General features: G+C 45.0%; 1 protein-coding gene across 4 annotated transcripts in view; it reads right to left on the bottom strand.

Annotated features, from left to right (window-relative positions):
* PDZD2 (PDZ domain containing 2) overlaps positions 1-26,354 on the bottom strand; it is a 379,909-nt gene that overhangs the window by 267,821 nt on the left and 85,734 nt on the right. The window lies entirely within an intron of this gene.

Genomic DNA, 26,354 nt, shown 5'->3' with positions numbered 1-26,354 from the left:
CGGGGTCATCTCTGTAAACTTCTCGGTGATAGGAGAGTATGTGGATCTAGCCTCATAAGCAATTTTAAAAGTAAAGTATTTTTTTCCTGTGGATTTTGGAAAAGTCTCTTCTTTTATATTGTAGTTATTCACGTCAGGGTGAGAAAATGAGTCAAAGGGTTGAACGTCAAGTTGAAACAAGGTTATATGGCCGCTGGTTGACGTGTAGGATTCAGTGCAAAAACACTAGCATCAAATTAGGTCACATCAACATACTTATTGAAGGGCTACTCATGGCCGTGAACTGTAGCAGACCCCCACCCAATAGTGAGGTGCCCACCAACCCTGTCTGGCCTTCCAGGCAGATCATAAGCAGTGATGGGAAGATAAGCCGAAAGCAAGGAAACCTACTCATTATTTTAATGATATTCTTTTGTTTACTTACAAAGTTAGCATAAATCATTAAATGTTTTATTGAATATTTTCCATCCAGTTAATAATAGTTGAAAATATGCAGCAAAACACAAGATACTATTAGATATACCTCCAATTTAGGTGATTCTGATTTAGTGCATTCCTCTGCCCACCCCCAGATAGGACCACATTAACAATTTTATTCCAAAACTGTCACCTTAGAATTCTTTTGTGTACTTTATAGCTTAGGATATTTTAAAATACAGAGTTTATATAAAATGGGTAATAGAAGGTCATTGTTGGGCTCTTCTTGGCTATCTCCAGGAGGCTGATAAACTCCCACCAAGCCATGTGATCTCAGCTCTTTTACTTCTGTCTTATAGCTAGAAAAGGGCATCAAGAGCCAAGGACCAGGAGAATGGAAGGAAGCAGTGACCCAGTAACAGCAACAAGTACCCCCCCCCCCCAGGGTATCCCAAATAAGCACGCTAGGCAAAAACAGTGTGGGACTTGGGACTATGGCAACACAACTTTAGAACAACTACCCTTCAGCCCATCCCTCCAACCCAATAGCTACTCCTGAAGTTCCCCCAATCTCTTCACCTGCAACCCCCACAATGAGGAGCTACCACTGCACTCATGGGGGCTCACAGAGAGACTGAGTACCACAGGGTAAGAAGTCAACTTTGGACAAGTATATCTAATGGGTTGGTTTTTTTTAAAGATTTGATTTATTTATTTTAGAGAGATTGGGGGCTCATGTGAGCATGAGTGGGAAACAGGGCAGAAGGAAAGGGACAGAATCTCAAGCAAACTCCCTGCCAAGCGAGGAGCCTGACCCGGAGCTTGATCCCACGACCCTGAGATCATGCCCTGAGCCAAAGCCAAGTCAAACGCTCAACTGACTGAGCCACTGAGGTGCTCCCCCTTATTTCATGATTTTGATTGATAGAGAAGCAAATCTGTTTCAATTAGAACTATGGGAGGCAAGGCATAGAAACCCAATCTGAAGAACAGAAGCAGCAAAGGGAATTTATTGACCCATATAAATGGAAAGTCCATGGGGAAATGGAGATAGCTTTTAACATGGCTGGATCCATATATGCTGTCACCAGGAATCTGGACTTTTCTGTCTTCTGTGCTGGCTTCATTTCCAGCTGGCACTTTGCACATGGTAGCAAAGATGGACACCAGCAGCCCAAGCTTATGTTCTATAGGCTTAGAAACCTCAGCTGAGAGCATGTGCCTCCTTCTCAGTGGTTCTAGCAAAAGTCCCAGGATGGATTCTCATGGTCTAACTTGGACCATGTGCCTATCATTTAACCAGCCTCTGAATTATGTCCCAGGCCCTGGAGTTAGAGGATGGGACAGACTACACATGACACTTGGACTGAGAGTGAGAAAGGGCATACTCCAAAGCAAGAGATGGGGAAAGGATGCCAGGAAGACAGAAATGAAGGGTATCCCCAAACAGCGGGCCCAAATCACAATAACCCCAGGATTTTTCTATTCTAGATTGGGTGCATACTCAATACTATTTGGGATTTTGATAAATGATGAGGAGTTATTTCCAATCAAGAATCTGAACATAACCAGAAGCTCAGGGGCACTCCTTGTGCTCCCTTGCAGGTACGACCCACCTGAAGATAACCAATATCATGACTCCTAATACCACAGATACATTCTGTTATTATACTTCATATAAACGGCATCACATAGAATGTACTCTGACGATTGTGCACTTTCTTTATGTACATTATACTTCAATAACAAGTTTATTTAAAAAAAGAGCTAATCATGATATTTTCCCCACCCTACGAACATCTTAAACTGTGTAATTTTCTCAGCTTTTTCAGAAATCGCATTCTCTCCAAACAAAATAATCTGTTAGACAGCAAATGTTTCATGCATCTGCAGTAAACCACAAGTGACCAAGGTCACAGGCAGTGGGGCCCATGCCAGGGACTGGCCATGCTCTTCAGCCTCTCATCTCCTTCTGCACAGCCTCCCACCCTGGGCTCTGTCCTCTTACAGGTAAGTATTTGGGAAAACATCACCCTTTGCTGATCCTTGCATCTGGATAGCAGAGGTGAGCAGAGGGCAGTTGTCAATCAAGCAATGGTCTGCCAGCAAACTCTTGAAGGTTCATGGGTAGAAGAGAGAGATGGCATTATTGGGTCAATCCAGGACAGTGGTTCAGGAATCCCCTGAAGAGTAATGACAGTTAAACTGTTCTCCCACCTCTCCACACCAAAGCTCATCTGTGGATAAATCCCAAGAGTCTATAGATTCCAGGTTGAAAACAAACTAACGAACAAACAAACACCTCCTTTATAGGGTAGAACTAGGACAAGCCAACAGATGGCACTGGCCAAAAATGGACTGGCCCTTCTTGGGAGGTAGCACCCCTCTGCTCTAGAGGGGGTAGAGGGGCTTCTATAATGTTCCTTGTAGTTAGACTTCTTGGGATGGGTGAGAAGATAGAGGAAATGATCTTTAAGGCTCTTTTGAACTATCAGATTCCATGAGTCTAGCAATGCCCTCTAATGGTCCCAACAGCAAATCAAGAGCTAAATCATCAAAACCAAAGCTGAGTTCTCAAAATGTTAAACACAGAATTCCCATATTACTGACTAATTGCATTCATAAGTACATGCCCTAAAGAACTGAAGACAGGTATTCAAACAAATACTTACACATGACTATTCATAGCACTGCTATTCGCCACAACCTAAAGGTAGAAACAACCCAAATGTCCATCAACAGCTGACTGGAAAACAAAATATGGGATGTCCACGTAACGGAATATCATTCAGCCATAAAAAAGGAATGAAGCTCTGATACAGCAGGGACGAGCCTCAGAAACATGACGCTGAGTGAAAGAGGCCAGACACCAGAGGCCATACACTGAACAATTCCACTTACATGAAATATCGGGAATAGCTGAATCCACAGACAGCACATTAGTCATTGCCAGAGATTTAGGGGGAGGAGTAAATGGGGAAGGACCATTTAATGGGCGTAAAAACTCCTTCAGAGCAGTGATAAAAATATTTTGGAACTAGACAAAGGTGATGGTTATACATTATGAATGTATGAAACATCACTGATCTGTAATTTTATGTTATGTGAATTTTTCCTTAATAAAAAATAAGTAAATAAAACCAATGCTGAGTGAGCAGGCTTTATGCTGCCATGGGCACCCAGGTCACCAGGAAAATATGAGGGCCCCTTCATTCTGGGCCTCTTGACCAGGCATGCCCAACCCACACTCATTTCCTGGATTTGGAAATTTAAAATAAAACGACTAGAACAAAATCAATTAAAACACTAGCCACTCTGAAAAGGCTCTTAGGATGTAAATCAACCCCTTGCAAGTCAGAAGGCCAAGAATTTTAAGCTTGAAAACACTCTGGGAGCTCAAACAAAGGCTGGAGTAGTGTTTTCCCCTAACCTGGAAATAAAGCAAAGGATTCACTCTAGACAACCTCCAGAAGACAGAACAGGCTTTGAAGGCCTCAAAATCAATGATTTCATTTAGACAGACCCAGCAGTTAGTGTGGTCACGCGCGCCATCACCCAAGTATCCACCCCAAAAGCTCTTTCATCATTTGAGAGCAAAAACACATCAATGGAACCCAGACAACGAAGACATCCTCAGGTTTAAAAAAAAAAAAAAATTACAAAACGTAAATAATTCATGGTCCATCCCATGACAAAGCTACTGGCTTTCTTACTTTGAGACTTATTCCAGAATATTCCTGAAAACACTGATTCCTGCGGTCTGTTGAGTAGAAGGACCCCTTACCCATTCACAAGGTAGAGATTTCTCCCCCACCTCAAACCCCAATTTCCTTTCTCACACACACACAGACACACAGACACACAGACAGACAGACAGACAGACAGACACACACACACACACACACACACACACACACAGAAACACACACCCCTCTTGGTGGCTTGGCTTTCTGGAGTAGTTATTTATTCCTTGGCTGAATTGTCCTCCTTATGACAGCACAGAGGGCTGATCCTGTGGCCCAGCTGAACAGAGATGAGCTTTGAGTCAGAATCACAATCATCCATCCCTCACAGGTAATGCAGTCAGGTCGTGCAGAAAGAGTGATCGATGTATGTGAAAAGTGGCAATACTGTTCTATTCTTCTTGTCAAAACAGCTGCTCTTCTTGGTGTCCAAAATTAGAGGGTTAGAAGAAATAATTCATCCCTGAAGCTAACTTCTAAGACAAATTTCCATTCCTTAGGAAACATGAAGAGTTTTTACTTCTCCTCAACTAAGTCTTGCTAGAAGCAGACAGGCGTTAAGAAAAATCATACAGCAAAAAATTATTCAGCATCAAGTCTGCGTATGATGCTTGAGATAGAGAGAGTTACAAGATACACTCTTTCTCATCTTGGAAGGTGTAATCCCTTTAGGTGGAGAAGCTACGTATATTGAAAACAACCCTTAGGTGAAGAGATTGTTCTCAAGTTGACAGATGGAAGAAAAAAGTAGGGCACAGACCTTGAACCTCTAAGCTCTCATTCCTTCCAGTGCAGTGGAAATGCAGTCCTTGAAAGTGGAAAATGCGAGTTCAAATACTGTCCCTACCCTGTACAGACTGTGTGACCCTGACAAGATGCTAAATCTTTCCAAACCTCGCTTCTTCCATCTATACAATGGGCACCATGCCCTCTATTGTGCATGGTCATTCCGAGCATCAAATGGGATACAGATAAAGTTAATAGAACATGGAAGATGTGCATTCTATGATAGCTATAATATAAATACCACAGGACAGAGAAATTAATAATAATTCATAAAGATAGCTATAAATTAGAGACTGAGTATACTACATGAACTAGTTCAATCCTCCCAACAACCTAGTTATTAGTCATTTTATAAATGAAGCTTAATTTCATGGACATTGCATTTGTTAAGGCAAACTAATCTTTGCAACCAAGCAGCATATTCATATGCCTGAATATTCCTAGGCTAGATAAACGCTGTACAGAAGCATCATATCAGGGGGCGCTTGGGTGGCACAGCGGTTAAGCGTCTGCCTTCGGCTCAGGGCGTGATCCCGGCGTTAGGGGATAGAGCCCCACATCAGGCTCTTCCGCTATGAGCCTGCTTCTTCCTCTCCCACTCCCCCTGCTTGTGTTCCCTCTCTTGCTGGCTGTCTCTATCTCTGTCAAATAAATAAATAAAAACTTTAAAAAAAAAAAAGAAGCATCATTATCAGGTGTGGCCAAGTACCGTCTTTGTCCCACCACTACTGGCACTCACCATGTCCAGAATCAAGTGCCCTTCAACACCCAGACAGTCAGGCGACTTGCATAAGTACATTCGTGTTTTATATTCAGCTTAAAGCACACTTGTCTTTAGAACTCTTTAAGTCCGTCTCATTTACTGGACAATTACTTTCCTCGGGGCAGTGGTTCTTAAAGAGGGGAGGGATTTTGCCCCCAGGGGACGTTTGCAATGTCTGGAGACATATTTGGCTGTCATTAGTGTGTGTGGTGGAGGGGGGGTTGTTGTGCTACTGGCATCTAGTGGATAGAGGCCAGAGGATGCTGCGAAGCATCCTGCAACACCCAGGGCAGTCCCGTCCTGGGAACACAGAGAATTATCCCACACAAAATGTCATAGTGCTGAGGCTGAGAGACCTTGCCTTAGGGGCAGAGAGGGAATCTTAGATCTCCTTGTGACTACAGCAGATGCCCGTAGGTGGTCAGAAACCATTTTTTGGTTGATCTTACAGTAAGAGCCCAGTTTCATTGAGTGCAGGCTTGCAGATTCACTGTGAGAGACAGTATCAGAAGAAAGAAGAAATTCAGCTAACCTTACTCTCAGAAAGGCCCAAATGACATCTCACTGAAATGAAGAAATACAACCCAAGTCTACTATCAGCCAATGTCTACTGTTTGCTAGGAAACTTTCATTTGGCTCTTTACTATTCGAATGGTGGATATTTTTGTTGGCCAAACCAGTGTTCTGGGCCATAGCTGAGTGTACAGGACCAAGCCCCCACCTGCCCTGAACACTGTGATTTAAAGGGGTACTGAGGGGTACAGAAACCTTGTCCAGTCAACGGGTTTCATCTGGCTCTCTCTTCTTCAAGCACACGCTCCTCATTCTCAAGGACAACCTACTCGTGCTGGACAAACCCCTGCTACAACACACTTAGAGCCGGCAACAGGCATGCGCAAACATCACTCAATAGCCCTGTAAGAAGCCTAGAACAGGGACCTCTGCTCACATCCTAGAGATGAGGAAAGGGAAGCTCAGGATACAGTGAGTTTCCCAGTTACATAGGGAGGGGACGGGAAGGTCTCTAAACCTCAGCAGCCTCCAATCCAGAGCTCTTTGCTGTTTCTCACGCACCTGCAGGGGAGGCCCACGGGAGCCTGTTTCATCATCTACTAAGCACACAGCAGGCAGCAGAGACCAGGGGGGTAGGCTGGTCTCACTAAGACGTGGGAGGATGAAATGTGGGTCACCTGTATTTGGCTGCCATAGCGGAGCACGGGATAGGAGAAGAACAAAGCCTGGGACTCCCCCAGGCTCTACAACAGGTGTGTGTGTGGTGGGGGTGGGTGGGGGTGAGGGACAGCCTGGGGTCAGTGTGAGGCTGATGGCAGGAATGGAGAGAGTGCTCCTCGAAGGCAGAATGGGAAGACGTCTGGCAGAGGGCTGGAAGGTCCTAGATTGCTTCATTCCTTCGTGAAACATTTACTGAGTGCTCTGGGCCAGAGGCTGTGGACACAGAGCCAGCAAGGCAGATAAGATCCCCACCTCCTCATAACTTAGATTCTAGGAGGAGCGATAGATGATAAGCACACCAGAAAAATACAGATGACCGTGTTAAGTGCCAGAGAAAAATAAACAGGAAGCGGCAATAAGAAAATACCAGGTTGGAAGGAGCATTATTTAGACAAAAAATCAGGGGAATGAACCTGGAGGAAGTACCATTTAAGCCGAGACCTAAAAGATAAGAAGAAACGAGCTCCCTAGCATGGAGAGGATGGGGGGCCATGGGTCCTATGTGGGAAACCTCAGGGCATGCTTGAGAAAGGACCACTGTCTCCACTGATGGTGGGAGGGAGAAGGGTGTGCAGTGGGTCAGTAGCCCTAACATGCAAGACCTTAAATTTTATCTGAGAGCCACAGGGACCCAGCCCTGGAAAGTTTAATACAACAGAGAGCCACTTCTGTTTTGAAATATCATTTGGCTACCATGTGAAGAACAGACTAGAGAAAACTAATAACCAGAAGCAGGGCACCGCTCAGGAAGCCCTGGGCCAGGCATGAGATGAAGATTCCTTGTGCGGGGATGGCGGCAGGGTGAAGAAGATTGTGGAGGTAGACCCAGCAGGACCTGCTGATGGAAGGTTGTGGGGCAGGAGAGGGAAGAATGAAGGCTGGTGCCTAAACTCCCGCACAAAGGCAATTGCTACTGGATACCGTTCACCAAGATGGGGAAAGGCAGGGGAAACAGATGTAGGGAGGAGTGGGGCCCCATATCTCAACTCTCGAAACCAACCTCAGCCTTAAAAAGACCCTTATTCTTTGCCTCCTCAACATAAATAAATATTTATTGACCAAATACAATGAAGACTCACTTTTTAAGAAATCTAAGCTATGGAAAGTGGGGGAAAATAGTGCAAAGCGGTGTAAGCTGATTGCATTTGAGATTTTTAAAAAGATACTATATAAATATATAAATGGTAGTCATCGAAAGGACTTGAACTTTGCACTCTATACTTTTCTTATTACTTTTATAATACCATTATTTTTTAAGAAAGAAAAAAGAGCTACTCCTTTGGAGTCAGGCTTTGTATTTCCAAAAAAAAACCCCTCTGAAAATGCACAGCATGTTTCCTCCTGGAAGCCATACCCTATTAGGACATCTGAAGGGAGTGGAGTTGGGAGGGAAAAGAACACAAGCCAAGTCGATTATGCAGACAGCCCCACGCAGGATGCCCTGAGCATTTCCCAGCCGGCTCTCACGTGAGTCCTCCACTAACGCATTCTGATTCTAATCTGCCTTTTCTTTTTGTTTCAGCAGGTTTCCATTTTTAAAATCTGGCATGCTCACTGTGGAGGCATGTTTAAAGTCAGACAGTGAGGGTTCCTGTTTTCATTTGGCTCCAAGCTGCCCGTCTCTTGCTTCATCTAGCAAGGTGAGCTCACCTCCTCCAGGAAGCCTTCTCTGACCATTCCAGGCTGTCAGCAACTCCTCTTCTGGTCTCCATCATTGCCGTTAACCTGTCTTAATTGTAACACTTTCCCCACCAATTTTTGAATATACATCTGTTTCCTCCATTAGACTAGAAGCTTAGAGTCGACATCTGCCACACTTTTTGTCTTCCCAATGCTTTTTGACACCTTTCCTGTGTTTGCAGAATTTCCCGTCTCTTGATTCCACACATCTTCAAGGTGGAAGGCAGAAACCTGCTTCCTAAGCTTCCCTTGCCAATCAGATGTAAGAAGCATGAAGCAGGGGTTGCCTCTGGAAGCCATTCTGACAAAGGCAGCTGCAGACATCCAGCTCTCAAAGACAGCAGCAGCTGGGAATCTTCCAGCCATGTGCTCAATGTCAAGCACTGGTGCCCATGCACCAATCGGGGTGGAAGGGTCACCCTGGAGCAGTGCATTGCCAGGACTGGCTGCTTCGCTCTCCAGACAGGTCTTCCTCTGCTAAAGCTTCTTCTTTTTTTTTTTTTCTTAAGATTTTATTTATTCATTTGACAGACTGAGAGAGAGAGAGAGAGCACACAAGCAGGGGGAGCAGCAGAGGGAGAGGGAGAAGCAGACTCCCCACTGAGCAGGGAGCCCAACATGGGGTTCGATCCCAGGACCCTAGGATCACGACCCGAGCCAAAGGCAGATGCTTAACTGACTGAGCCACCCAGGCGCCCCTCTGCTAAAGCCTCTTTAATAAATTGCTTCCCTGTTTTAAACCAGCTAGAATGCATTCTGTTGTTTACAGCCAAAAGTCTGAACTGGTATCATGAGGTCCTCAAGGCAAGGATGGAACCCCATTCACTTCTCTATCATTACTGCCTAGCAAAGTGTTATGTGCATTCCCGTCTCCCCTACCAGAATATTGATTTAAACATTATTGAAGGTGCTCGATCAATTACATGGAATAAATGAAAAGATGGATGCAAAAGTCAGACTGCAAATAATTAGCCTTTTAAATCCCCCTTTTTTCAGTGATCATTAAAGTGTATTTGTCCCATAAGTCTTCTGATTAACTAGAGAAGATGCACAAGAATATAGCTTCCCAAACTACGTTCCTCTGCAATATCGATGATGTTTCCATTGCTAACCCTGAAAAACACGGAGTTTCTCCAAATAGATATAGAATATGTATTCAGTACACGGAATTTTGTCAGTTTCAGGTTTTCACTCAGAAAGTTCACAACACTCTGGCACCTGCTACTGTTTTGTCAGCAAGTGCAGTGGATGAAACAGGAATCGAGCAAGTAAGCAACTATTGCAGCAAAAACTCAAAACTGCTAGTCTGCTTAGTTCAACAATTTCCCCTTGCCCCGTACTCATTGTGTTCACTGGGCCTGTCGATTACACACTTAACACAAACCCTATTTTCTGCTAGTGAAGTTGTTCTTAGTCCATGTAATGGAACCCACTGATTCAACATGGTACAGAACGGATACCATTCCTGGCTACCTGAACTCTTTCGAGAATTGTGGTTCTAAATTTCCATCACCATGCTACCCTTCTCTTACGGGCTGAACTGTGTCCTCCCGAAATTCACATGTTGAAGCCCTAACCTCCAATACCTCAGAATGCGATTGTATTTGGAAGCAGGGCATTTAAAGAGATGCTTTAGTTAAAATGAGGCCATCAGGGTGGGCCCTAATCCAGTACATGTGGTGTCTTGAGAAGAGGAAATTTAGACCTGCAGGAGACACCAGGGTCATGAACGCACAGGGAAAACACAATGTGAGGACACGCAGCCACCTGCAAACCAAGGGGAGTCCTCAGAGAAACCAAATCTGCTGACATCTTGATCTTGAACTACTAGCCTCCAGAACAGTGCGAGAATAAATATCTGTTGTTTGGGCCTCCCAGCCTGGTATCCTGTTATGACAGCCCTAACACACGAATACGCCTTCCTTCAGGCCTCCTAACCGCGATCAGAGCTGCAGGCCTGTACGATGGAACGTGAACCAGAGGCTCTGGCTGTCAACCTTCTTCCCTCTCAGTTTGTTCTCCTACTCCTGGTTGGAAAGGTGGGGGAACAAGTCATAACCATGCTGGGCGGCACGCACCGATGTCCTCCACAAACCAACAGATTCTCCCCTCACTATTCCCATCAGAAACTCACCCCTTGGTGCTACGCATTGTGCTCCTTCCCATGTCTTTTATGGCACAAATACCAGCAGGAGGCATGACCGTTAAATTCCATTCACCTGACTAAGTTACACGGGGGGCTGGCAGCACAGTCCGCGGGCACCAGGTCCCTCTGGAAAGGGACACACCAAGAGGAGATGGGAGGGACCCAGGGACCCCAAAATTGCCTCTGGCCCTGCGCTGGCCCTGGGCCCTGCCAGAGACAGCGGTTTATAGGCATGAGAGACTCTCTGGGTGGTTAAGCCCTGTGGGTGGAGGGTCCCGCCTCACCCCGCCAGGCGCCCCTCCGACACGGCTCCCCTCCCAGATGCCCAGCAGCGGCGGGTGCGCAGCTGCTCCGAATTAGGCTGGGGCCCTGCTGTGTAACAGAGGACAGACAGGAATGGGGGTGTCCCACCCGTTCTGACTCTAGGAGGCCTCTGGGAGGGTGTGTGAGAAAGTTGGATGGCAGTGGTCTTCCCTCCACGCGGCCACGTGGTGTCTCTCTCTGCAGTCAGAAAGTTGCAGAAGCAGGGACTAGCTGGGTGATCGATGCAGAAGGTAGAATGCACAGAGCTTGGCAGGGGCTCGTGGGTGGGGGGTGGAGACAGGGAGGAGCCAGGATCACTCTAGGATCACAAGAGCTCTGGCTTAACTGGCTGGAGAGACCAAGAGGTCATGCTCTGGCCACAGGGACTCCCGGAGGAGTAGGTTTGAAGATAATTATAGCTTTTATTATGGCAATTATCATGTTATACTCATGTGTTTCTTTCTCCAACTAGACCGTATACTCCTTGAGGGCAGAGAAGCATTGCAGGCACTCCCAGATACCGCAGGCCCAAGTTTGGAGCGTTCACTCAGCACTCACCTAACAAACACTAGTTGCAGGCCCACCGTGCATGCAGGACTGGTTCAAGCCCTACGTCCGCTCTAGACTTGCAGGCACCACACACACACATGTATTGTCTCTTGGATAAATGTTTAAAGGGGTGATTATATTCTTGATGCTCTGGCATCCAGGTTCTTGATGACTCCCAGGGCTGGCAAATTCTTAGTGACAGCAAACTAGCTGTCTGAGAGTACCCCTCTCCTATGCAAACCAACCCAGAACCCATATTGCCACCTACCTCCTCTACCGAGCCCTCGCATGTCGACCGCCGCCCTACATCACCCCAGAGCCTAATCCCTCCAGTGGCACCAGCCACCCGGGGGCAGTCCCTACACCTTGGAGCCCACTGAAATTATTTAAACTAGCCGATCCTAAGCCGATTTGCCCCACCTCACCCATTCCTTTCTACTAAAACCATAATAAAGGCTTTCACCTGTACTTTCCCTTCACTCTCCTTCTGCCTCCTGACTAGCTCTGGCAGTTCCCCACGTGGCCCTGTGTGGCATGCCCGCCTCCTGCTTCTAGGGATCTCTGCATGTAAACTTCCATCACGACCGGCATTTCTGTGTCTGTGTGTCTTACCGTACACGATTCAAACAAATCCTGGGTACATTTTAAAACAGATGGCTAAACGTAGAGAAGCATTTGGTAACTGTAAATTAACAACTGGTTCCTTCCAAGCAGTACAAAGTACATCTTCTTCAAAAGAGAGACAAGAGGTGTTAGTTCTATCATTATGTTAAAATTGAATGGAAGTGGTAGAAAAAGCTAGTTTGGGGAGAAGATGGAATACATCCATAGCCAGGCAGTCCCCAATCTAATGTGAATTCACGGGTTTGGGGCAAGAATAAAGAGCAAGGAAAAAGCAAAAGGATGGCCCTCACCATACGCCCTGCAGAGCCTTGCACAAGCTGGGAGAAGACGGAATGATCCAGCTAACACCTGGTGCATCAAAGCAAAGAATCTTCCTTTTTCAGCAACGACTTTATTAAAGCCATGCAAACCATCAACACAAGGAGATGAAGGAAGCATTCTTTTTATGAGGTTTATTTCCTAATGGTGGCATCAGAAGCTCCCATTAATCACGCAAAATGACACGAGATCATGGGTACATGAAGCACATGGCACAACATCTGGGATCAAGTGAACATTCAAAAAATCATAGTTGTTACTGCTGTTGTTCTCAGTGATGGGCAAAATGGATTCTTCACCACATTTAAACGACCAATTATCAAAAAAGACAATAAAATGAAATTCATTCAACCATATGGCAGGGCTGCACATAATATTTCATCTTCCTTTGCTGTTTTTCATGATTCTGAGTACACTTTAAGATCTCACCCAGTTTCGGATATATTATGAACGATATTAATTGCCTCTGTATTTTAATGATCATAAAAAATATCCCGATTACATTTGGTTCCTGGATATACACAAGGTGAGGCAGTGGGGATGCTGAGAAACCACATCACTGGGCCAGGAAGAAGCATGACTTAACAGTGGGCATCTGCAGAGCTAGGACCCTTCCCAGGTACGTCACCTGTGTGTGTTTATCTCCAAGAGGAATCAATCTAATCTTGAAGAAATGCTCTAAAGTCCTCTTGGCTAGAGACCTGAGAAAAACAGACAAGAAAGAGACAACTAAGAGCCTGGCTCCAAATTAGATACTGACTCTTCCTTCACTCTGGATCAACCCAGGCTCTGCAGGTTTAGATATTTTATTTATTGTGTATAAGGTAACATAAATTATGATGTCTGTTGCTTTACAGGTTTTTCTATGAGTTTTATATGCCTCAACAGACAATACACAAAGGAATTCTGCAAATCCATTTTCTCTGTTTTGAGTTCCAGATATGGGAGCATCAGCACCCGATAAACACGAGCCCTCCAGGGACAAGAAGGGACACACTCTCCTTGGGACTTGTGAGATTGAAAAACAAGGATGCTCAATCACCATTCCCATCGACAAGACCTCCAAAAGCTTCTCTTGCCTCCTTCATCACACTGCTTCTCTCTCTGGAATCTTTAAACATCCCTGATCCACCTACCAGAATATTGACTTAAAACTTTTCAGACTGGTAATTCAAACAACAGGCAACAACAATGACCACAGGAGCCTAGACACACGTGGACCCCAGGACACGTCATGAGGATTTACCTGTGCAGTAGCACAGGCACCCAACATCCTTAGCCAGAGCCAGCACCTGGGGCTACCTGACCAACAGCTGTGCTTTGGCCCTGGCTGCCCATCCTTGTTTCCCATCCAGGCAAACTCTCCCGGCAAAACCCACTGAGCTGAGCCTATGGGTATTAACCCACTGCTACCTTCAAAGCCTATTCACAGGAAAATACAGATTCAGTATCTTCATATCCTCTTCTGGTGCTCATCTTAAGTCACTACCATCAGGAGATACACCAACTGACCAGGAAATGGAAGTAGGACACCAAGGCATATAAGAACCTAATATCTAATAGCCTAATTAGGAATAATTAATATGTAGATGAAAAGACAACTGAAAATGCATGGCAGTATCTAATGGAAGAAACTCACTCAGCCTGTTTCTAGAACTCCAGACGCTAGGGTGGTCCAGCAAAGCTTGGAGGAGAAGGCAGACCTTGAAGACCAGGCAAGTTGCAGACAACTACTGAGAAGGAAATATGCCCTCACATGGGGGCATGTGGGAAAGCACATGGCAAGTTTAGAGACTAGTCAATATACCTGCCTCCCTCTGGTAAAAGCATGACACGGTCAGACCCAGGTACAGAATAAATCTAAAGTGACAGCACAAGTGATGTCACTCCTCCATTTTCCATACCCAAAACATATGATCAATGTGTCATAGTGATGAGCCTTGCTGTGGTCTCAAAATTCTTCCCAACACTGTGCTCCAGGAAGCCACTAATAGTCAATCAGAATTAGCACTTGTGACAAAAATCATTTTGTTCTCCCTGAGAGAGAATGGGGTAAACTTGGTCCAGGCAGGGAATTCTGGGGCTGGACATGTCCAGATCACTGAGTCAGGACATTTTCCTGGCTATTAGAAGCAATGAGTGTTCATGTAGGTTACATCTCACTCCCAGAGCAAGAAGGAGGTTTGATCTTAAGGGGTGGTTAGGCTGACACTCTTGGAACCATCTGGGCATCATCACCTCTGCTGTGACCCCAGGCTCCAAATCCTTCCAAAATCTGCCAAAGGGGCCTGGTAGTAGCTTATCTCTAGGATGGCCACCTTTAATTCCTTCTTTTCCTGTGCACCCCTGCCACTTGCCTATTGAGAGGTAAAGTTTATTCCTCCATCCCTTTGAACCTAAGCTGCTCAGTCAATGCAATATGGCAGAAATGACGCTGGGGCAGTTGTGATCCTGACCTTTAAGAGGATTAGCAGTTTCCACTTCCTCTCTCTTGGGAGCCTAGAGCCACCATGTAAGAAATCTGGTGACCCCGCTAAAGAGACCACTGAGAGACCAGATGGAGAGGGAGTAGCCCTGGGACCATGAGAGAGAGAGAGAGAAAGAGGACCCACCATCCCAGTCCCCCAGCTGAATCCAGCCATCGAGCTCTTCACTGCCATGGTCTCTGACAAGAGAGTGAAGCTTTCCTGGACCTCTTGACCAGCCCAGCCATGAACTGAATCTCTCTGAGGGATCCAAGTCAATGCCACATGGAGCAGAAAATTGCCCAGTTAAATTCTGCCCAAGTTCCTGGCCCAAGAATCATAAACAATAAAATGATTCTTCTCTTAAGCCACTAAACGTCGAGTGGACCGTGCTGCAGCAAGAGCTCTCCAAGATGATCTGCGCATGAGCCCCACTCCACTGGCGACTGTAAATACTTCTCAGGGCTCCAGGTTCTGACACCGATCCCTGCAAGTCCCCTGAGTCTTACTGTGTCCAAGACAAGTCAGGGACCTGCATTCTACATCGAGATGCCACACTTCTGATCACTCACAGCCTTGGCCTCAGCTCGTCATCCACTTTTCTCCTTTAAGTCACCATATACAATTTCTGAAGAACCCGAGTTAATAGCTGACTTCAAAACTCAAAGGTTCCAAGTGTTGCCTATTTGTTAATCTGTTTTTAAAGGATACAAAGGGCAAACCTCTCCTCTCTCTTGAGGCTGGTGCCTTGGAAAGCATCAGCCTGCACTTGAGCAAGGACTGGACAGCATGTTGGTTCAGAGCCTCCAAAGAAGCCTGTGAGTCCGCATGTAGATAACCGTCACTGGCTCCGGCCACGGTATAATCACAGATGGGACTGCTAAACCAATCCTGATCTACTGAAGCTCAATGGGGCCCAAAAACTCACAGAGTCCAGCCAGCCCATCTGCAGATAAGGACACGGAGGCTTGAAGAGCAGGCATGGTTTGTTCAGGGTCAAAGATGAAGTCAGCACAGCCCATAGCCAGACACCAGTCCACCGAGTCACAGTCCAGGAGTCCAGTACTGTCTGTCTCCCTGGACTGATGGCAATGCGGAAGAGGCTGACACCCCCAGGGAAACACTTCCTCTGCGTACCCTCTGGGTTGCGTGTGGCACCATCCTCTGAACCACTCTTGGTTTAAGGCACATATACAAGCCAAGCACAGGCTTGCTTCCACTTGGGGGTTTCTCTTCAAAAGCCCAAGGAAAACTGCACCATAGGCAAGAGCAAAAAGACCCTCTCCTCTATTTTTAACTCTCTTCCCATCCCCCAATACATATATACAGTACCTCTGGTTATAGGATATTTTCTGGTTTCATACTGTGCATGTGTACCCTCTGCCCTTTAATTATGTTGGATTGCATTTTTTGATGCAAACCCACAAGGGTTGAACCTTGCTGGTTCCTGTTTCAACAGAAAGGGTACATCCAGATCCCTCTACCGATATCCACATATCCATATCCATCTACTGATGGACATTCTCATGGACCCTGGTGCCCACAAATGTCCTTTCCTGCTCTGATCCTAGCTTGAAGACTAAGGCTTGGTGGTATCCCACAGAGACTCAGTAGGTCAGAAGAGCTCCTCAAACAATTGTTATTTTCACAAGGCATTGTTGGAAATTGTTGCAACATGTACTTCCAATTACCGTCAATAATGCCTTATGCGCGAGACACTCTTCTAGGTGCTTTGCAAATGGATTATCTCTTTTAATCCCCACAACGATCTGATGAGGTAGGCTCTACTATCTCTTCCTTACAGATGAGGGGGCTGGGACTCAGAGAGGTTTAGAAACAAGCTTAAGGTGACCAGCAAGTAAGCTGCAGGGCTAGAATTGGGATAGAAGTCCAGCCAACTCCAAAATCCATGTCCTGAGCCACCATACTGCATTGATTTATATAAACTTTTCTCTATATGGTTTATTAATGTAATTCATATCAAACATATAAAACCATAACTTACATAACAATCTCAGGATGGTACAGAGATCACAGAAATACAGTCCAGCAACCAAAGGGAAGTTCAAATAGTTTATGTTCTTTTTTTAAAAATGAGATTTAATTGACATATAAGTATTATATTAGTTTCAACATAATAATTTGATATTTGTATATATTGAGAAATATGGTTCATGTTCTTTACATGCATTTTTTAAACATCATGGAGGAATTTCGTAGACCATAGCTATGTTTCCTAAAATCTCCCTTCTATCTTTAAACCATTTCCTTCACCAACCAAACCTACTGTACTTCCCTCTTCAAGATCTACCCAAGTCTCCTTCCCCAGATAGAAACTGAAGTCAAGGGGAGCAGCTGTTCCTTGTGTACACGACACTTTCCCAAAGCAGTTCATTTCTAGCTAGTTTTTAAGGAAATGTTTTGATGTGACTTTATGGCTTTGGAAAAGATACTGAAGGAGCTCAGTGGAAAGCAAGGCCACAGAGGCATGGAGGGGGTGCTTTTTCTAAAGTTGTTTCCCACTCATGGAAGCTGTGCTGCCCTGCCCCAGACTTCTATCTCCTGAAGAGAAAAACCTGTTGATGACTAATTAGCATGACCTTAACCCTTACAAAGACCTCAAAGAACGCTTTGGTCAAGGCAGGGTCTTCCTCAGAGGGTGAGCCAGGGGCAGAAACAGCCTGGGCTGAAATCTTCCTGGGCAGGGAGGGCAAATGGGAGAAAGGTTGGAAACATAGTCAATTAATAATTTCTGTTCTGTCATATTTACACTCTGGGCTTGTGTATCTTGAGTGATTTTCCAAACACAGACTCTATAGCGAGAATGCTGTAAAAAGCTCAGGAATATATTTTGTACACTGGCTTCCTTCAGAGGGACAACAAAATTATCGGGGGTGGGGGACTGTCATCCATTTAACAGCAGTGCAAGCTAAGAAATGGTTTTCCATTGAAAGACATCTCTCCAGTAGCTAAATACTTTCTTTAAAGTCACTAAATACTTTCCAGGGAGTATACAACAAAAGAGTTGGTATAGTACATGAAAGCTGTGAGGAGACTAAATCCTAAGAGTTTTCATCACAAGGAAAAAATGTTTTTAAAATTTGTTTTTTTCTTAATCTATACGAGATGATGGATGTGAATTAAACCTATTGCAGTAATCATTTCACGATATATGTAAGTCGAATCATCATGCCATACACCTTAAACTCATACAGTGCTGTATGTCAATTATATCTTAAATAAAAAAAGAAAAAATGGGGGGGCAAAAAAGTTTGTTAAACTTTTTTCCTAAGTCTTATGACTGCCTAAAAGCCCATGATTTTAGAATATGGAATTGAATTTGTACAGTTATTCCTATGGCTTCTTGGAAAACACCATGAAATCCCTATTATCATAATCATATAAAAATAATTGGTGAAAATTACCAAGGCCATGAGGACCAAGTTCAAAAAATGAAGGTTGGAAGGAGAAGATCCAAGCTGAGATCTTCTCTTAATGTCTTATCAAAGAAGGATGAGGTTAGGGGCACCTGGGTGGCTCAGTTGTTAAGCGTCTGCCTTTGGCTCAGGGCATGATCCCAGGGTCCTGGGATCGAGCCCCGCATTGGGCTCCCTGCTCCGCTGGAAGCCTGCTTCTTCCTCTCCTACTCCCCCTGCTTGTGTTCCCTCTCTCACTGACTGTCTCTCTCTCTGTCAAATAAATAAATAAAATCTTTTAAAAAAATAAATAAATAAAATAAAAGAAGCATGAGGTTAGTCCTGAGCTGTAGGCAACCCCAAATGACCTTGACCTGAAGCTAAGGTGAAAGTCCAGACTCAGGCCCCACCATGTTGCACAATTCTGGGAGTCTGACTTTTGCTTCTTTGAGTTGATCAGTGCACACCCTGTCCATGGCAGCCCAATTTTACAAATAATGATTTTCAGAGATAGCATTTCCTCTTATGACAAAACAGAAGCATCACTTTTGCCTTAAAAATAGATTCGGGGGCTACAGAAGTTAGTTGAGAAAGAATAAACAAAATCCAAGCCCAGAACAGCCAAAGATAAACACATGTCCAGGCTCCGGCCACGTGGCCGCTTCCCAGTTTCCCATGGGCCATTTATGGTTGGATTCAAACGCTGTAAGTAAGGGGTATGCTGTGACTGCTGCTGTCCCCCTACCAGCTATCCATAATGTGCAATTTTCATTTATAATTGTGGATGAGTTATATCTGTGCTTGAGAGGGGCAGGGAGGGGCCGCGGGGGGCCAAGGGACTTAGATAAATAGGTTGCAAACGATACAGTGAAAAATGCCAGACCAAAATTGAAGAGACTGAACTCAGCCAGTTCAAACTATGAACATGCCCTTCCCACCACCCGCAGCCTGGTATTGTTTCATTCTTCTGAGAATGAGGGCTGCTGCAAGCCACGGTTACCACCATGGAGGGTGTGAGGCAGCTCTCAGATATTCAGGGACAGATTGATGATGTTTCAATTGTTGTCTAAAAATGGAAAACTCTGTGATGTTGTAGGCTTCTGTGACCTAAAGTTCACTTTTGAGTGTTCACCTTTTCCAGGTTGGTGTTTACCTTTTCCAGGTTCAACTTTCTACGGACGGTGCATTAGTCTGCTAGGGATGCCATAACAAAATATGAGACTGGGTGGCTGAAACAACAGAAATTTGTTTTCTTACAGTTCTGGACACTGGAAGTCCAAGATGAAGGAAGACACCTGGTGTGTAGACACCTGCCTTCTCACCATATTGTCACATGGTTTTTTGCTCACTCTCGGGGAGAGAGAGAGCTCCCTGGTGTCTCTTCCTCTTCTTATAAAGACACTAGTCTCTATCAGATTAGGGTTTCACCCTTATTACCCCATTTAATCTTGATTACCTCCTTAAAGACCCTATCTGCAAATAGTCATATGAGGGGACAAGGGCTTCAGCATATGAATGGGGGAGGTTGAGGGGGAGACACAATTCAGTCCCTTACAGAGGACTAACATTTCCTTCCCGATGGAAATGATGGGATTATTTTGCTTTTATTTTTTAATTTATTTTTAATATTTCATTTTGAAGTAATCTCTACACCCAACATGGGGCTCGAACTCACAACCCTGAGATCAAGAGCAGCATGCTCCACTGACTGAGCCAGCCGGGCGCCTCAGGATTATTTTGCTTCTCAATAAGCCTGCCTTCTGCCCATGTTCTCTGTTATAGCTCCCTACCATGCCCTTTGCCCAAGTTAGGAGGCTCCTCTTCACTCACCCCATGTCTACCTGCCAATACGCTTCTCTGCTCCTCTCACTCACCAGCCACTCCTTCAAACAGCCGCCCATGGCAGTCCTCCACCTTGAAATAGATCCCCCACTTTTCCCAGACATAATCTGGTTAAATCCTATCCCCACTGCCTTCAAAACCTGTTATTTATTTATAAATTGAGGTTATTTCTGAACAGGTTAACCTATGTGCTTTGTCTACAAAAAGCTCAGAGTCAAAATTGCACCTGACTAGTGAGGACCATATAACAAAGATCTTGGTCAACTCATGCATTCATTCATTCATTCATTCATTCAACAAATATTTATTGAATACTGAATATATGCCATTAATCCAGTTGTGAACAAAACAGGTGAAGAATCCTTCCTTCATAGAGCTTACATTCTTTCTGCCCATATTTTCCCTTTGCCCTGATTTCATCTATTTTGAAATTGTCCTGTGTCTATTTCAATCATATTGTATTTGCAAATATTTCTGATCTTATGATACTGTATAAATCTATAATCTTATCATATGGTATATTTTTTGCAAGGGTCCATTTGCTTTTAACAATAAACAAGTAGGGGAGCCCTGATTGGTTCAGTCAGTTAAGTGTCCTACTCTTGGTTTCAGCTGGGGTCACGATCTCACGGGTCCTGAACGGCAGGGAGTCTGCCTCAAGATCCTCTCCCTCTGCTCCTCTCCCCCATTCACACGTGCATGAGCGTGCTCTCTCTCAAATAAATAAATAAAAATCTTTTTAAAAAAACAAGAAACAAGTAGGGCCATTGTTTTTTTATGGTTTTTTAAAAATATTTATTTATTTGAGAGAGAGAACATGAGAGAGAGACAGCACAAGCAGGCGGAGTGGTGGGCAGAGGGAGAAGCAGGCTCCCTGCTGAGCAGGCAGCCCACCATGAGACTCGATCCAAGGACCCTGGAATCACGACCTGAGCCAAAGGCAGATGCTTAACCAACTGAGCCACCCAGGCACCCCCAAGTAAGGCCATTGTAAGGAATAAATTAGATGATATGTATAACATCTTAAGCACATTATAAGCACAATTGTGAAGCTCAATACAAGGCAGGTTTCTATCTTTTAAAAAATCCTAGATAATCTTTAAGACCAACCTCAAATCCCCTCTTTCCAGAAGTCTTTAATGGTACCAGAAAATGCAAGGATTTTCTTTTCTTTTACCATCTTCCCTTAGTACATATTCACCCATTGTATAGTTTGACACACTGTTATATTCTCTAATTCTTTCCTGTGTATAAATCAGGCTTCCCTTGGAATAGACTGTAAATTCTTTAATGTATATTCTTAACCCCCACAATACAATCTAGGTTCACATAAGAGATGAAGTAATATGTGGACATTCTCATTCCTATTCTCAGTATTTGATTTTTCAAATCTGGCCCTCTTTACAAAACAATACGTGGTTCCTTAATTGGGGTGAAGTCAGTTCTTCTGCATTTAAAAGATAATTTGATTTACATTGCTAGAACACATCCATCATTTAACATGGGAAAAAAGCAATGATACTTCAAACAAAAGAAACATTTCATATAATTAAGAGTAAAAGGACAAGAATATTACAGTGTTTTCTATAATAGGAAAAATCTGCAGCCAAAATATTTGAGAAAAAGAGCACTGGTTAAATCATTCGTGGCGCAGCCGTTGGATGGAGTATTATGCATTCATTAAAAAACATTTGAAGGCACTTTAATGAAACGGAAAGAAGTACACAATGTGCTATTAACTGGCGGGGGGAGCAGTGTTCAAAACTGCAGAGTATGCGCTCGATTTTGTAAATAATTCATTTACATATCTCCAAACACACAGAAAAAAAGATTGAACAGAAATGTCTCAGAAATGAAAAGTATCGGTGGGTGGTGAAATTATTGATGAAAATTTATGTCATTTTTATAGAGCTATGACTTTTACAATTAGAAAAAAGGACACATGCACTGTGGAAATCTAAAGTTAAAGAAGGATTTCAAAGCATCCCTTCAGGGACGGGCGCTGCACTGGGGAATGTGAGGACTGCCAGTTATCCCGGGCGAGGGGTCAGGGCCTGGCCCCTGGTCCTAGCATTCAGAAAGTATAGCTTTAAGTAATAAGGTTGCATTTCTTTTAAAATACAGTGTAATTAAGGCTTTCCACAAAATCCAATGGCTGCTTTTCACAAATAAGACAAAAGCTTCTCTAGAAATAAACATGAGCACTTTGTCCTTCCATTCAGAAAGAACGAAGCCCTTTGCTGTCCCATGTATGGGGCAGGGGGCCGGGGCGGGGCGGGGGGGTCGGTAGGGAGGAGTGTGCTGCTGAGAAGACCAGCTGGTGGCCAGTGGTCATTTCCAAAAGAGAGAAGGGAGGGCCATTCATCTGAAATAAGCCCAAGGACGGCATGGGCCATCATCTCTCAGTCCCTCTCCCCTGCCCCAGCAGACTGGGAAGAGAATTCATAGCTAGTGCTCATTCCTCCAGCCAATATCCCTGTTGGTATTTTTAACAAGGCATAAAACTTGCAATTCTATTAAAAACACATGTCTCTTGTTTCAAAGCATGGTTAGCAACAGCCACTGATATTCGGTAAACACACCATCAACCAGCGGAACACGGTCATTTAACTCCAAGTCTCAAATTCTGAGTATTGTATTTTTACAAAGAACATAGGATCTTCTGGCTGGAATAAATTTTGAGATAATCTCTTGGGCCTTCTGACTTCTTGAAAAGACTCTTCAATCTGCTTGAAAACAATAATTATCCCATTTTTACTATTTCTCAAAGACAGAAAATCAGTAGGGCAGAATTTTTTTGGAAGTGGGAGACAGAAAAGAGAAGACTAATGAACTACAGAGCAGGCAAAGTGGAATCCGAGAGTTGGGAGGTTGTCAGCCCCTAGATCTATATCGTCAGCCAGCACATGTCAACAAGAAGTCCCTACTGGAGTAAGGGTTTTACTTAAACATTGCATGGACTGAATCTCTGTGTCCCCTCAAAATTCGTATGTTGAAGCCTAACCCTCAGTGTGATGGGGTATTTGCAGTATTTGCAGGTGGGGCGTTTGAGAGGTAATTAGGGTTAGATGAGGTCATGAGGGTAGGGCCCTCATGATGTAATTCATGCCCTGGTAAGAAGAAAAAAAGACACCGGCCTCTCTTCCTCCCCTCATGCACCATGTGAGGCCCTAAGGAGAAGCCAGCCATCTGCAAACTAGGAAGAGGGCTCTTTCCAGACACTGAATCTGCCGGCACCTGACTGTAGACTTTCCAGCCTCCAGAACTGTGAGAAATAAATGTAGTATAAGCCACCCAGCCTATGGTATTTTGTTATGGCAGCCTGAGCCGATGAAGACATTGTTCAAGTAGGGAATATCCGTATTTGCTGAACTGGGATGGACATTCATCGCTGAAGAACTCGGGCTCTGCTATGAGACAAAAGGTTTTCAATCCACTTCCCCACTCAACAGCTAGAGTAGCTTAACACGGCTAAGACTTCGTTTTCTTACTGGTACGACAGGGGTGACAAGGATGCCTCCTTCATGGGATTGCTTGACGACTAATATGACACAAAAAAGGCCACAAACAGAGGGCCTGGCATGCCGCACTCCCAAACTCCTCTCCCCCTCCACCCACAGTAATGCTACACAAGAAAGTCAATATAAAGAACCTAGAAGCCCAGGTTTGGTGGGGAGAGACAGATGATCAGCCAGCAGATAACCGAGAACTGACTGTGTGTCGGTGAGCTGGAGTTTCTGTGGAACACAGGCCATACGGCTGCTTGGGAGCCAGTTCCATACACCCAGATTACCAGGCATTTCAATGCTTCCCCTCAAATCCTGAGGCTTGGGTCGGAGAGGGAAGATGGGAGGGAAGCTCCAGCTCAGATATTTTAGACTCCAGGAAAGGAAACAGAAAGCGTTATTTATCTGGGCTCCCCAGCTTGCTAATTAACTTACGGACTGGAAACTATTCTCGTGTGTTCGCGCCTGCACATCTTTTGGTTATTAGAAAAACATCTGCTCGTTATCCTCACGGTTTCCAAATGCGAGAGAGGACCAGAGTTATGTTCCCAGATGCAAACATAGGACATCAAAGCTGCCTCGGGCGCTGGCGGTCCTCACAGAGTTAGGGCTTCAGGGAGATTAGAACAGGTATGGGTTTTTCTAAATAAAATAGGAAGCTTTCATCTTTGAGGGTTCAGAAGGGATTGGGAGCAGAAAGACACCTGTGTATTTACTAGAGGTCGGCTGTTTCACTGGTCAAGAAAGAGCATTTATCCTCAATCTGCCCCTTTTCCATATATAACTCAGGCTTCGGTCACTCGACAAATATTTACACGGGATCTATTGTGCACTTGGTCCTGGGTCTGGACAACACCTGGACAACTCCAGAAGGACTAGAGCCTATGACCCTGTAGCCCCCCAGGGGATAGGAGCCCAACCTGAGCATGCCTCACTCCTAACACTGCAGGAAGATTCCCTGCCTTTTCCCTACCGAACCCTCTAGGCCTACCCAGGTCTAAAGGGTTTCCTGGGATGCAGGTTCTTGAATGCTGAGTGTGGCACAGTCCTGGCAAACTAGGATGAGCTGGTCACCTTGCTCATGTCCCCTCTTCCTTCCTTTCTCCCCCTTGGAGGCACAATGGCTCACCCTTCCCTCGCTGGGAGACTAATACATCACAGCTCGAAAATTTGGGTGGGGGTCTCAGTTTCCCTATCTGTACAATGGAAAAAATATAAAACTCCCCTTCTCAGGGATGTTGGGGATATTACCACGGCCTTACAGGGAATGTGGCCGCCCTAGCTTAAATAAAGTGCACAGAGGAATGGGGTAAATAAATAATAGGACTGACAGCTGGAGGCTGGGGGTGGGGGTAAAGGGAGCAGGAACATGGGAAAGGAACAGAGGAGGGGGATCAAAGTAAGGTCCTGAAATCCTTCATTTCCGACCACTAGAAACCATCTGTTTAACTCATGGGCATCTCAAGCTCATCCTCCTCTGTCTACCAGCCCCTCCCCTTCCAAACTGGGCCCCCACTTCTATCACTGTTTCCTCCTATCTCCTGAAAGGCCCCACCATCCACTCAGCCTGAGTCTGAAATTAGGCCTTATCTTTGCTCACCCCTCTCCTTCTTGCCCTGGACTTCACTCATTGCCTTCTTATGTGAAGTCTTCCTCCCAGTCTCCTCACACTTTGTCCCCCCACCCAATCCACTAGCTCTGCGCTGTCATCTGAGCCAGTCACTTCCCTGCTACAACAGGCCTGTGTCTCCAATCTGTTCCCCTCCAACCAGACTCTACTCAGAAGCCAAAGTGGTCTTTCTAAAGCTTGGAGCTTTAAACCTGTCCACAGACGCCCCAGTTTGGGGGATTACACTCAATGGTTAGTGGATTACCCACCCTCCTGTCTGATCTGGAACTTCTGAGCCCTCCAGATGACGTCCTTCACGCTCACTCTACACCCTTAATTAGCCATCATGAGCCACATGTAGTTTCCTGGACACTTTGTGCTGTTTTGCATCTCAGTGTTTTCAAAACTCAGCTCAAAAATAGCTTCTTCTGGGAAGACATGCCTAACCACCACTCCTCCCTTCCTAAGATCACTTGGGATTTAGCTGCTTCTCTGTCCTATCTCAGCCTTCTCTACCATCGCCCCCACCACCGTGCAAAGTACAGGGCATTGACTTGTCTTTCTTCCCCACCAGAACTTAAACCCAACTAAAGAAAGCAGGGACTCCATATTAGTTTATTTCCCATATGTAATGGCAGCTCAGCACTTGGAACACACTAGGCACTTAAAATAGCTGTTGAATGAAGAAATGAAAACCAGCAGCCTCATCCATACAACACAATAGCAACGCCTAAAAAGGACTGACACTCAGGAGTCAGATCTCCTCCACTGAGAGAATAGAAAATACTCCAAGCAAAGATAAATCCCCCCTTACTCTCCCAGCCCTGGCACAAACTATGGTGGGAAGGAAGAAAGGGCTTGGGCTTTGGAGGCAGATGACCCAAAGCTGCCATGTGTCCCTGCCGGTGGTCATAGTGTGGCCCTGGGCCACCTGCTTAACCTCCTGAGTGTTGT

Source organism: Ursus arctos, unplaced genomic scaffold, assembly GCF_023065955.2.
Source record: "Ursus arctos isolate Adak ecotype North America unplaced genomic scaffold, UrsArc2.0 scaffold_15, whole genome shotgun sequence".
Lineage (NCBI taxonomy): Eukaryota > Metazoa > Chordata > Mammalia > Carnivora > Ursidae > Ursus > Ursus arctos.
The sequence above is the reverse complement of the archived record's forward strand: the minus strand, read 5'-3'. Positions and strand labels throughout refer to the sequence as shown.